Source organism: Phallusia mammillata, chromosome 8 (assembly GCF_965637545.1).
Source record: "Phallusia mammillata chromosome 8, kaPhaMamm4.hap1.1, whole genome shotgun sequence".
Classification (NCBI taxonomy): Eukaryota; Metazoa; Chordata; class Ascidiacea; order Phlebobranchia; family Ascidiidae; genus Phallusia; species Phallusia mammillata.
The window spans coordinates 10034317-10048736 of record NC_137259.1 but is presented as its reverse complement, the minus strand read 5'-3'; the positions used below and the strand labels follow the sequence as shown (position 1 = coordinate 10048736).

Here is a 14420-nt window from a genome sequence, read left to right as displayed (position 1 = left end):
ATTGGCAATTTTAAAACCAATTTTGTTGAAAGAAAACGGTTTTTACAATTCGATATTTAATAGACTGTAATATCACTCTGCAAACTTGCAGTAGAATTAAAGTTAAAACAAACAAAAAAACCTGTCAGTCCCTTGGTGGACTGGTCACGGCCGGAGAGCCAGTGTTGCGCTGACACTTTGTATGTCGAAAATCAATTGATTGATGCTTTTGGAAGCTGCATCTGGTTGCAATTCCAAGTTTTCTCGTGAAAACCGTTTAATTTTAACTCAGTTCCTTCGTGTTTCAGAGCCATTAAAGTATAATAAGAGCGACCCTACATAATAAGAGCGACCCTACGTGTTTTAGAGCTATTAAGGTATACTAATAGCGACCTACATATATCGCGTTAGCGGTCGTGCCCACGCAAATAAGTATCATGTTCGACTGTCATTTCGGTTTCGCATAACTGAACAAATATAACTGAACAAAATCTTCGCTTGTCATTTCAGGATCTCTTATCTGAACAAACTGAAACTTTGCATGCTGTTTCTGGTTGGGAATCCAAGTTGGCTAGTGAAAACCGTTTGATTTTATACTTGTTCGTTCGTGTTTTAGAGCCATTAAAGCATAGTAAGAGCGACACACATATATCGCGTTAGTGGTTGTGCCCACGAAAATAACTATCATGTTCGCTTGTCATTTCGGTTTCGCTTAACTGAACAATCTGAAACTTTGCATGCTGTTTCTAGTTGCCAATCCAAGTTGGCTCGTGAAAACCATTTAATTTTAACTCAATTCGTTCGTGTTTAAGAGCCATTAAAGTATACTTACAGCGACCTACATCTATCGCGTTAGTGGTCGTGCCCACGAAAATAACTATCATGTTCGCTTGTCATTTCGGTTTTGCTTAACTGAACAAACTGAAACTTTGCATGCTGTTTCTGGTTGCAAATCCAAGTTGGCTCGTGAAAACCGTTTAATTTAACTCAATTCGTTCGTGTTTTAGAGCCATTAAAGCGTAGTAAGATCGACCTACATATATAGCGTTAGTGGTCGTGCCCACGAAAATAACTATCATGTTCTCTTGTCCTTTCAGTTTTGCTTAACTGAACAAACTGAAACTTTGCATGCTGTTTCTGGTTGCAAATCCAAGCTGGCTCGTGAAAACCGTTTAATTTTAACTCAATTCGTTCGTGTTTAAGAGCCATTATAGTATACTTACAGCGACCTACATCTATCGAGTTAGCGGTCGTCTCCACGCAAATAAGTATCATGTTCGCTTGTCATTTCAGGATCTCTTATCTGAACAAACTGAAACTTTGCATGCTGTTTCTGGTTGGGATTCCAAGTTGGCTCGTGAAAACCGTTTAATTTTATACTTGTTCGTTCGTGTTTTAGAGCCATTAAAGCATAGTAAGAGCAACCTACATATATCGCGTTAGATGGTCATGCCCACGAAAATAACTATCATGTTCGCTTGTCATTTCGGTTTTGCTTGACTGAACAAACTGAAACTTTGCATGCTGTTTCTGGTCGCAAATACAAGTTGGCTCGTGAAAATCGTTTAATTTTAAGTCATTTCATTCGTGTTTTAGAGCCATTAAAATATACTAACAGCGACCTACATCTATCGAGTTAGCGGTCGTCCCCACGCAAATAAGTATCATGTTCGCTTATCATTTCAGGATCTTTAATTTGAACAAACTGAAACTTTGCATGCTGTTTCTGGTTGCGATTCCAAGTTGGCTCGTGAAAATGGTTTAATTTTAAACTTGTTCGTTCGTGTTTTAGAGCCATTAAAGTATACTAACAGCGACCCTGCATCTATCGCGTTAGCGGTCTTGCCAACGCAAATATGTATCATGTTCGCTTTTCATTTCAGGATCTCTTATCTAAACAAACTGAAACTTTGCATGCTGTTTCTGGTTGCACATCCAATTTGGCTCGTGAAAACCGTGCAATTTTAACTCAATTTGTTCGTGTTTTAGAGCCATTAAAGCATAGTAAGAGCGACCTACATCTATCGCATTAGTGGTCGTGCCCACGAAAATAACCATCATGTTAGCTTGTCATTTCGGTTTGCTTAACTGAACAAACTAAAACTTTGCATGCTGTTTCTGGTTGCCAATCCAGGTTGGCTCGTGAAAGCCGTTTAATTTTAACTCAGTTCGTCTGTGTTTTGGAGCCATTAAAGTATACTTACAGCGACCTACATCTATCGCGTTAGCGGTCGTTTCTCTTTTCTGTTTCGCTCATAAAAACAACCTGAAACTTTGCAGGTTATAACCAAGATTTTTTCAAAAAGATTCATTGTCATTTTTTTAAATTCGTCTGTGAAAGTGAGAATTCCATGGTTGAAATGAACTGTTTTCTACACATAAAACATCATTACACTTTGCAGTTGCATCAAACAACTTAAGTATACATAATTTAGAACAAAATTACATCACAGTTTCATTTATTCCCACAAGTGTCGTAATATTCAATTAATTTATTGGTGCAAGCAAAACCAACGCGTTTTCCGTTGACCAACCTAACACGAAAACAAAATTTCGTTTTGAAAACGTTATTCGAAAAGAAATTTTATTTCGAAACCAAATTCTTCCTTTCTAATTTGTTTTTTCGACACACGGTCAAGTTTGTTTGTAAACAAAATCTTTTATCATCTTTTGCTGTAAATAGTGGAAGATTCTCTTTATCTCGACTAACAGTCACGTTTTTGCCTTACTTTAATGTGAAACCTCTTGATGATTCTCTAACTTAACTCGTGGTGAGATTGTTATCACTGAAATGAACTGTTTTCTTCACAAATAAAATCAACACACTTTAGAGTCGCACTAAACAACTCCAGAATATCGTAATTGCCAGATAATTATGTTACAATTTCATTTGTTTCCACTAATCTTGCAAAATTTAACTAATTTCTCGGTGGAACCCAAACTAACTTGTATTTCCGTTTTTAAACCCAACATGATAACAAATTTTCGTTTTGCAAACGTTATTCGAAACGAACTTTAATTTTGAAATCTTAACTTCTGTTTATAATTTCCTTTAACGGTGAATGATTGGCAATAATAATGAAAAGTAACTTTTTATCTAATAAAAATGAACTACGATGGTATAATTGATGCCCAGTGAGTACAAATAATAACGAAACTCTCCACAGTCCTCTAGCGTCACCATGCGCAAATCAAAAAAATTGGAAACAAAATTTCGAAACAAAAATTTTGTTTTCAATTTTTTTTTTCGTTTTGGACCGTGCTATAGGGGCTAGTGGAGTAAATGATAGAGCTACAGGGTTTGAACACAAGAATGAACACCTATAAATGGTACACTGTGCAAGCTATCCAAGTTTCATTTCATTTGGACATTGTTTAAAAAATTGACCCATTTTAGGGGGCTAGTGGGGTAAACATTGGGGCAACAGGGTAAAACACAACATTTTACACCTACAAATGGCACACTCTACAAGCTGTCCAAATTTCATTCAGTTCAGACATAGTTTGAAAAATTGACCCATTTTGGGGGGCTAGTGGGGTAAATGCTGGGGCAACAAACTTGAACAAACAACAACTATAAGTAGCACACTCTATAAGCTGTCCAAATTTCATCAAATTCGGACAATGTTTAAAAAATTTACCCTTTTTAGGGGGCTAGAGGGGTAAATATTGGGGTTACAGGGTTAAACAAAAAATTGACACCTATAAATGACAAATTCTGCAAGTATTTCAAATTTCACTAAATTCTGACACCGTTTAAAAAACTCACCCATTTTAGGGGGTCAGTGGGGTAACTGATGGGGTTTAACACCCAAAAGTATAAAATATGAAACCACGATGACCTAATGAACAGTCATGTAAAATTGTATCCAAATCGAACAATGTTTAAAATTCTAACCACTAGAGGTGTTATTAACAACATTCGTCAACGCTTCTGACGTTATAAGGCTGTTAATACGCCTCTGACTGGCATGTGCAAAAACGTCCCCCAAGTAATGCACAAACACAAGTACCGTATGCACTGGTGCCTTTATTTACCATTACACCACAGAAATCTTTGTGGTGCGCAGCTACATACAAAAACGTTTTACACTTTGGGGTCTAGCTGGGTAAATACTGGGGTTATCAAGTCAAACAAAGCAAATGGCACATCTGCATAAATATATCTACCATCTGTAAAAGTTTCATCCGAATTCACCAAAGATTTCATGCCAAAAGTGCATGGACGAGCTTCACCGGAGAAAAAAGAAAAAAAAAACTGAGTGAAATCAAGATGCGTCCCCTTCAGGGAAGGGGACCCATAATAAGTGTAGAAAATATATTAATGTTTCAAAATAGGTTACAGTGTATATGCAAGGGCAATATGTGCTAAGCCACCCTTCTAGTTATTTTGTAAAATACATTATTTGCACTTTGCATCTGTGGGGGACCCTTGAGTTTCTGAAACAACTAGATCAGTGCTCTTCAACCGGTGTGCACGATGTACCCTAGGGTGCATCAAAATATGCATGGGGTGCACCAGTACGATAAGGTATACAATGGTGCATCTGAAACTTTTCATAAACCACTAATATTTGACTTTCAGGATATTAGTGTTGATGTCTAACACTTTCAGTGCGGTTGACGTATATTTACGTCAAAAGACGTTTTGCGCAGAGTGCGGATTGACGTTAATTTACATCAAAAGTTTTTGATCAAAAATGCGGCAGCCCGTTAATGTACGTCGAGACCAAACAGCTCACGGCAATTTTCAGATCGCTTTTTTTTAAGTAAACAGGGTGCATGAGTTCGTCACCACAACTTTAAGGCTTCACCAAACCAAAAAGGTTGATGAGCACTGAACTAGATTATAAAAGGCAGTGGCTGACATGAGACCGAAAATAAGCTATGGATATATATCTTGAAGAATTAGGTCATGGTGTATGTACAATGGCAATATGTGCTCAGCCACCCTTTTAGTTATGTGTCGCATTCTCGATGATTTAAACCATTTTGAGCTGTACTGCTCAGTGATCACTGTGTGGCAAAAACACAAACACATTTGCACTAGTTATGTAGAAATGGTGGCTACAGATCGTACTTCACATCTAAACGGCTATTTTGAAGATATTCAACCACTTCGTAATTATGGGTCCCCTTCCCTGAAGGGGACACATATTGTTTTTGTCAGTATTTTTTTTTCTGTCTAACACTGGTTTGTTATACGCATTTCAAATTTGGACAGATGTTAGTTATTAATCCACATTTGATCCTCCTGAAGTTTGACCCCGAATGACCCAGGGGTTTACCCACAGGCCACAAAAACGTAAAATTTTAAAAAAAGCTATACTGACAAAGTACGTCATCTAGGATTTAAATGCTTTGTTGGTTGGTGCAATTAGCCTAAATTTGATCCTCCTGAAATTTGACCCCGACTGACCCAGCGGTTTACCCACAGGCGCCTAAAACGTAAAATTTTTGAAACATGGTTTGTTATACGCATTTGGTCAAGAAAGAGTGCTTCGAATTTATTCAAATTTTGACAGTTGTTAGTTATTAACCTAAATTTGACCCCAAATGATCCAGCTGTTCACCCACAGGGCCCCAAAACGTAAAATTTTAAAAACAGCTGTACTGACTAAAGTACATAATCTAGGATTTATATGCTTTGCTGGTTGGTGCAATGCAAGGTATTCTAAAGAATTTTCCAACTTTTTATTGGATTCGCCCCTAAATAATCTGTTTTAGGTTTAGGCCAGAAATACAAGCCCTAATGTGCTGAAATGCTTAACATTGGGTTACTCGTTTGTTATTTAAAATATCAGCCAAATCTATCTAGTGGTTATCCGAGGCCTACAGCCCCAAATATGTGTTAAACTGTTTACTAAACAACCTTCTTTTGTTTCGCGCTTTGTTTTCACCCAGACGCTAAAAAAGTTTGTTGTTAATAACCTGCGATGTGATACGGTGTAGTCAATTCATACATTTTCTACAGTTTGCTTGAGTAGTTAATATGCAATGGCAAAAACTAGCAAAAAAGCACAGATTTCCTTGAAATCTAAACATAACCGGAACATTTATTTTCCGTAAATCCGCACAAACACGCGTGTGGGGACCCATTCGTTTTTGTTTACAAAATCAGTCATATGTGTAGATCAGGGGTGTGCAACCCGCGCCCGCCAAGCCGTTTAGGGTGGCCCTCAACAACACTCTTCAGAGCTTTCAGAGGAAATAAAAATGCATATTTTAGCAAAAAAATCTCGCTAGTTTTCGGTAAATCTCCTAAGTGTCTAAACGTAACAAGAATAAGCTGAACTAGCGCATGGAACTTAATTCAACCAGACCTATGGTTTTCTGTTCGCACTGGGTGCTTTGCTGCGTAATATACCTCTCTGTCTAGTGCAGTGGTTCTTAACCGGTGGGAAATTTCAATGTTTTCAGGGGAAAATTATGTAAGTCGGGTAACCAAACTCGGGCCCGAGGGTCGAATCCGGCTTTGAATTAACCGTTGAAAGTTACTTTGCTAACATTTTTCCGCAACATCATGTAAGATTAATTTCACCAAGGATTATAAGACACATACAAATCCAAAGGCCGTTTGTTACATCACAGACAAGACTAAAAGTATCAATGACTTTGCTATTTTGCTAATAAAAGCCTTTCCTTGGTTCATTGTGATGCAATAAATGACCAATGCACGCAGAGGAGACTAGCCTACTCAATATTCCAAAAAGTTTAATCTCTCACAGAAGCACTATTTAAACTAAATAAGATTGCAGTATACCTTTAAGGTCAAGGCCAAATCGCTTCACGGGATTATTTCATTTAAAGATTAATTATTTTTTGTTAACGTAGGGCACAAAACATCATTATAAAAATAACAAATGGGAAATTTGAGGTTGGTGGTTGACTTTAGTGGGAAACCACACCGAAAAGGTTAAGAACCACTGGTCTAGTAAACAATTACTTTGTTGTGAAAGCCAATGTTGCGACGAAACTTACTTGCACCTAACATTTTAAAGTTGATTTCAAAAGCAAACAAACAAAACGCAGGAATGTGGAAATAATATCGTATCGACATGATAATGTAAGCCGCACCAACAGTAGGGTAAATAAACGTGTAAATACGGTACATGAAAAAAATTGTGTGGCCCTCGTTTGATGTCCGATATTGGTAATATGGCCCACCGACGAAAAAGGTTGCACACCCCTGGTGTAGATCAAATGATGTGTAGGCCTATAGTAAATTGGTAAATATCGTATAGAATATATAAAAAGGAAGTATATCAGAAAGCCACCTTTCTAGTATAACTTTGGTAATGTTTGTGTGAGGTGTCCCCCAACATAACAACTACGGTACAACGGGGAAAAATTGAGAAAACGTTAGCTGAATTACAATATGTGTCCACGACATAAGCCAGTGATTGTTGAAAGCCAGGGAGTCGAAACTTGTCAAATAAAATTTCCTTATTTCTCGAATCTGGAAATACTATTTCTTGTAATTCATGGATCCGTTGTAGCATATTTCTCTTGCAAGACATCATGATCAGATTGCATATCCTTACATAGAAGCTTGAAAAGATGACTGTTTAGTGATCCCGCCTTTATTTAGTTAACGATTTAGATAGCTATGGTCAGGACTCTGGTGAATTTAGGAGGCAAAGTTATGGAGACTAAGGAATCACGATGAAATACGTATTGTTTGCTTACTACAGTTTCTTTGTTTTACCTCTCAATAAAGCTGGACCGCAGACCAATCACGGCCGGAGCTCAAAGCGTACACGCTCCTGCCAGTGATTCCCATGATAGTTGTTAACTGTAAAAAGCACTGTCTTAACCTACTATTCACCAGGTGCTGTGTGAACTTACAAGATACTTGCAAGTGTGCTAATGTCTGGTAGTTTAGGCCAGTGCTTTTCAACCGGGTGTATTGTACACCCCAGGGTGTACCATAATTTTTAAAGGGTGTACCACTTTGATGGGGTGTACTGGGGTGTACCAGACAAAAAATATAATATACCTATGACCAGGTATCACAACAGGCAGGTTTCAGTTTTAGAACAGACTGACTGGAATGTACAATACCTGGCACAACATGCATCTCAAGTGTTCACAGATTTTAAGTTACAAAACTCTATTTGTGACATCATAATTTAATATTTCACTTGATAATCGTTGTTAATGGTGGTTCTTTCAGATGTAGAAAGTGAATTGTGGATTATGGCTTGTTGATATTGCGCTCATCATCATTTCTGTTAGGACCACAGATTCAGTGTGTTACAGGGTTGAATAATTTTTTTACTGGGGTGTACAAATTTTGTGTAAACGTTAAAAGGGTGTACCGTTTCAAAAAAGGTTGACAAGCACTGGTTTAGGCTGATTCGCTGCAGTAATTTCCGCAGGCAGCTGGCCGAATAGGTAACGACCAACTCCTGTGACCAGGGCTGCCAATGAGAATTTCAACAAAACCCAAGACTCACAGCAAAATAACCCAAGAATTTAAATGAAAACCCAAGAATGCAAAATGTGGTTAGAAATGCAATTAATTAGGAAATTTACTCGTTTCATTGACAAATATTTGACAATTTACAGTCCGGAAATGCAACTTTACAAACTTTTGGTAGGAAATGGTCAATGCAAGCAAAGGGAATATTATGTTCAATAAAATATGCAGCAATCGCCAGTTCACTCTTGGCTGTTTGATGATCATCATCTGTTTTCTTTTTCATAAAATTAGTAATGTCTACAGTAGGGTTGCCATATTTTATGATACACAATCCCTGACAAAATTTGCGTTAACCCAGTGGTTCTCAAACTTTTTCGGTATTTTCTCTAAACGGTCTCTTTGCCATTATTTCGAGGGCTTGTGGTCCTTAAGCCTGAATGTGTTTTTAAGAAAAAGGAAAGTTGATTGCAAGATTTTAGCTTACAGTCATGTAAAATTCTGCATAACAATGATCTAAATCTGACATTGCAGACAAGACAAAAACATTACCATTGTGTGCGAATAACAATTGCATTTTTGTTAGTTGGCATGCAATAAAACCTATATGGCAGTGGTGGCCAAACTACGGCCCGCCAAACACCTTGCCTGGTTTTTTTCCAAGCACCATATTTACCACTGTGAATAAGCAGTTGGCTGCTACTAGCAGTAGCTTGTGGCAAGCGTTGTTATTTTTAGAATAAATGCCCGTGCAGCGTTATTTTTAGAACAGTCTGCCAACCATGACGTATAACTACAATAATATATATTTTAATAAAGATGGCAACCAGTTACGACAAATTTTACGTAAATCTCATTTAATCCGGCCCTCCAGTGGCAAGACAGTTGCAAATTTGGCCCTCTGGTAAAAAAGTTTGGCCACCCCTGCTATATGGAGACGGTCGATTCTCAATTTCACTTTGATTTAAACAACTTTAGTTCCACAAACTGAAACTAAATTAGAATATAGAATTACTTCCAGCTTTTTGCGATCCCCGCAAAATTGCCTCACAGAGCCCTAAAGGGCCACGGACCCTAGTTTGGGTTAACCTTTTTGCGATCCAATTCTATTGCGGAATAAATTTAGAATATTCTAAAGTCACACGAACAGTGACACTAGAAAACGTTAGATACGATACTCTGATCCTTGTTAATGAACTTTCTGCGTAGGCTTCTGTTTAGTCATGTTTATTAGGATAAGCTTACTACTCTCACTATCCTTGAAACAATAAGCACATATATCACGGGTCGCCAACCTTTGCCACTCTATTCGGGCCAATTTCAAATTGTCACAGAAAAAAAACACTGGGAGCAGCCCTTTTAAAGACCTTTTCAAATTTGAAATAAAATGCCATTATAAAAACGTTTTTATATCTCACGACATTCGACTTTTTGTTGTTAGTTAATTCCTTGCATATTAGGTACACAGTTAAGGCAAATGAAACTTCCCAGGTAGCATCGAACGCTGTGTTTTCTTGAGACGCGGATTTTTATATCTGTATTTAACGGGTATTGTTAGACAACGAGTAACAAACAGGTATCGTTACGCGCGCACACACGCTGCAAAACGAAACAGTAACCTTGTGCGTTAACCTGCGCGGCGCTAGTTTACCTCTTCACGTTTCATAGACGCGGTTGCAGCTAACTACTAGAAATTTTCTCCGTTGGTACATTAATTTCATAGTATATCTATATTTTTTTCTTAAATTCCTGACTTTTAAGTACACTTTAACATTTCTCCCTGACGCAGATTTAAACACTAAATTCCCTGATATGTCAGGGAAAATCCTGACGTATGGCAACCCTAGTCTATAGTATATTTAAAAGCTCTAAAACTTCTTTGATGGTTCGCAGTTTTTATGTTTAACGAACATTGATCTATTTGCATTTTTAAGTGTAACGATTGCTTTCACTGTATACTTATCTAGAAAGAATTAAGGTCTAGAATAGAGAGAAAATAAAAGAGATGATAAAATGGCCCAAACAGTGAAGCTACCCGAAAAACTTTTCTCGTTAAAATAGTTCTTACATGTATCTATTTCATCAATAAGACTCAAAACCCAAGAATTGCTATAATTTTCAAAATAAAACCCAAGAACTCAAGACGTCAAGTAAAAACCCAAGATCTTGGGGCAAAACCCAAGCTTTGGCAGCCCTGCCTGTGACCCCTTAGGCCTACCCGTCCCGACTAGGGTTTCTCTCCCGGGATCCCGGGAATCCCGGACAATTTTAGCAAAAAATTCTATCCCGGGATTTTTTCTTTGTCCCGGGATATATCCCATAAATTGAATGCTTTTTTAGTTGCACTCTTCAACCAGAGGTGCGACATCCACTGGGTTTCCGTGAATTAAAGTGTTCACCGAGGTTTCTTGCAACAATTCAAACAGGAATGATAAATAGTTCTGCTGTTGCGAACATTACAACAGTGTTAGAACCCAGTTAGTCAAATTCGCGCTATAGCTCTCCAGTTGGTAAAAATCTGGCAATTTGTAAAATTCCAAGACGGCGGTGTGGTTATAGCGCCATCGACGTGTGTCACAAGGTTGTGGGTTCTAATCCTATCTCAGTAGCTGGAACCTGATGGGTTGAACTAAATTGGACTTACCAACTGACTAATTTGAAAACTGATTTCAACTTAAAAAAATATTCAATTAACTCAGAAAATAACAGGCTGCTCTACGGTGGCCTTCTGAACATATTGCATTGATGCTTTGCCGACCCACTAGAAATAAAAATGAAACAAACAAACTAATATTATAAATTTAACAAAAATCGAATAAAATCCCGGGATATCCCGGGATCCCGGGATTGAGGTTGTTTTTGTCCCGGAATCCCGGGATAAGCCAAAGTGGCAAATTTGAGAAACCCTAGTCCCGACGATGCGAAAACCCATGGAGTCATTTTTTCTATCAATTTCTTGTTATTTGTATTTTTTGTGTTGTGTAGTACAACTACATAATGTGTCATATCGTCACTGAGTTTTGTGCTGCACCCTTTCTTCCGGCGCCGGAAACTAGCCTATCAATCAGATTTTTTAGGGGGTTTATTTTTTGCTGTTGAACCCCACCCTCTTTCCCTAACATGGGTGGTTAGCTGTTAGGTCTCAAATTGACTGGTTTCACTAATGTATAGGGTTCAACTCGGGTTCGGGTTTCTCGGGAACGTAATTGAAATTGTACTGACCCTAAGGGTAGACAATTAAAACACACCGTATATCTGACTCCAATAAACAAACTATAATCGCTGCATATATCACACCTAAATGACGCCAAACACTGCATTTTAGTTTTTAAAGTTGTAAAACTGTAAACCTTAAACTTAAAAAAAAACTGATTTGAGTTGAGAAACGCTTGGCTCGGTCGATCACGACATTAATGTGAGAAAGTAGTAGTTAACACGTACACGCGAAAACGTTAACTATGTGCTAAACTGTAGTTGTAAACACTTATGTGCGAAAAGTCATCAAAGACGTTGCAACAAAATAAAATACGTCATCAGTCATCATTATTGCATATGGCAGTATCGTTCTCCAATTGTGCGTCGTTTCAATTTTCCAAGGGCGTGGCAGAATAGTTCCGTTTCGTGGCTTTTTGTTGTTGTATCAATAAACACAACTTTAATAATAAGTTTCCTCATTAACTTTTATTTGCTGGTGCGGGTCGCAAGTCCAGAAAACTTTTCCAGAGGTATCGCAACAAAAAGAAGTTTGAGAACCACTGGCATATGGTAAAATGCTCGAATTAAAAGTCCAAAGTCTGATCCATGCAGTCCAAAGTCCGATACAAAGTAAACCGCTCAAACCGGTTTGTGGGTTCGGTTTCGGTTCGACTCTCTGCTCTTAACTTTTGGAATTTTAGCCTTTTGTAGCCAAACCTACAGCGGTTTTCACAATTATTTTTACCGAGGAGCTCAAAAGTTTACGTTTTAACTGTTTTCTGTGCTGTTTTTGATATATGAAGCTACATACATTCATACAAACCAACTTATGAACATGATTTGAAAGCAATTTGGTGTTTTTTTGCGTCTTGAAAGCTGGCAATACTCTGTTAAAAGGGCCGAATCCTGTGAAAAAATATGTTTTGTAACTCATTAAAAAAGAAAAAAATGCGCTTTTTATCTCTGTGATAGCAATGCTATTTTATCAAAAACGGGACTGTTAGGGTTGGTAACATGTAGCCTAATAATATTTCCCTAACACACACAGGTGGTTAGTTTATAGCAGTGGTTCTTAACCTTTTTATAACGACCGAACCCCTACGATATTCTTCTGCCTTTGGTCGAACCCCAAAGTTACATCCTAGGTTTTTAACCCATTTTGTTTGGTGGTAATTAGTTTTTGTTCAAACGTAGTGGCAACAGTTACTGTTTGTCTGACATAATAATACAAGCAACTTGTTTCAGGATTGCTTTAATTCCGGCAATTTTTAGTTTTTACCAAAATGAAGAATTGCATTTTTAGCATCTGTACACAGACATGAAAAAGATGAAGTATATAATAAGTTTTTGCTGACAACAAAATTTCGTTGTTTTTCTTCTTACGAACAACGCGCACAGTGCTCTTTTGTTACGTCAAAAACAGAAAATAAAACCTTAGTGCAGGGGTGCACAACCTTTTTGCTAGGAGGCCGCATCGCAGATTCTTATTTTACCAACGGCCGCCATTTACCTGCTTTTTTGTTTTAAAATACTTGGTTTATATCATATATATACCGTCTATTGGCACCCAAAAAGCCCAGATTAATTTCTAGCTTGGTGCACAGATTGAGCTGCACAGCGTGGAGATCAGTCTTAAGTGTTTATGATGTCATAATCTATATTGTGATGCTTGTGGTACCTGTTGTGTTCGCATTGTTTGCACATAATAGGCATACAAAAAGTGTGACGCACATAGTTATTAGGCTGGTAATGTTATTTTTATTGCCACAAAAACTGTTTGGAGCAGTTTAAAAAATCAAAATGTTTAGCAAACGAGTTTTATTTTGCGTCACAGCGGCCTGTACATATAGCTTAAACTCGATGTCCTAATTATCAAACTTGGACACGGGGATAAAACATTAAAAAAGTTTACCTTGGCTCACATCATTTGAAACCTACATCTTTTTTCTAATATCCTGACAGTCAAATATTAATGGTTCATTAAAAGTGTGTGATGCACCCTTGTATACCCCTTCGTACTGGTGCACCCCATGCATATTTTGGTGCACCCTAGGGTGCACCGTGCACACCGGTTGAAGAGCACTGATCTACAGTATTAATGAATTTCGGCGTTTTTCAACCTTTTAATCATGATTGCATTGTTACGTATCACTACGTAACTGTAACATACAGTCTATGTAACAATGCAAAAATTAAAACTGTCGGAATTTTGCGCACCGGCTGCAACCCCTCTTTGCACCATAGCCACCACAGTTAGGCAGCATGACGTCATGTTCTGCGCTGTGAAAAATAACATAGTTGGTTCAAGAGTGGGCTACTTCCTTCTATTCTCGGTAACCAAAGAGAGAAAATACTTCTCCGTAGCCATAGTTGAAAGTCACAGCAACTTTATTTTATCTGGGAAAGTAAAAATTAGCTCTTATGTAAACGGCTTGTACTGTTTACATTGCAACCGGATTATCGCATCAAATGTCTTTGCAGCGGTAAAACTTGGCAACTCGATGGTGCTTTATTTTCCAACGTATGACGAATGAAGATTGTATTATTATGACGTCTAAAGTGCCATAAGTTTATTATTGACAAAAGAACTAATAAAACTGCCCATAGCATCGGAGATTCATCATCCGGCTGAGCAAAACAATGTTTTCTGTCCACCATTTCAACGTTAATGTTTCAAACCAAGAAAGTTGACAAACGGTTTCGTTGTTACCACGGAATGAGAATTGTCACTTTGCACAAATCATTGTTTTGAAAGTCATCTTGAAGTAAATATTGCAATATTTAAAAAACAGCTTGAAAAGTGGGTAAAGAGAGTGCTTCGATA

At 37.7% G+C, this 14420-nt stretch overlaps 1 long non-coding RNA gene across 1 annotated transcript; it reads right to left on the bottom strand.

The window, feature by feature from the left end:
• Positions 1 to 6914: 6914 nt before the first annotated feature.
• On the bottom strand, positions 6915 to 12763 carry LOC145204969 (uncharacterized). The gene is made up of 2 exons (XR_013853567.1): positions 10600 to 12763; positions 6915 to 8390 (listed from the first exon to the last, which is right to left on the bottom strand). It is a non-coding gene; the product is annotated as an uncharacterized LOC145204969 (long non-coding RNA).
• Positions 12764 to 14420: the final 1657 nt, after the last annotated feature.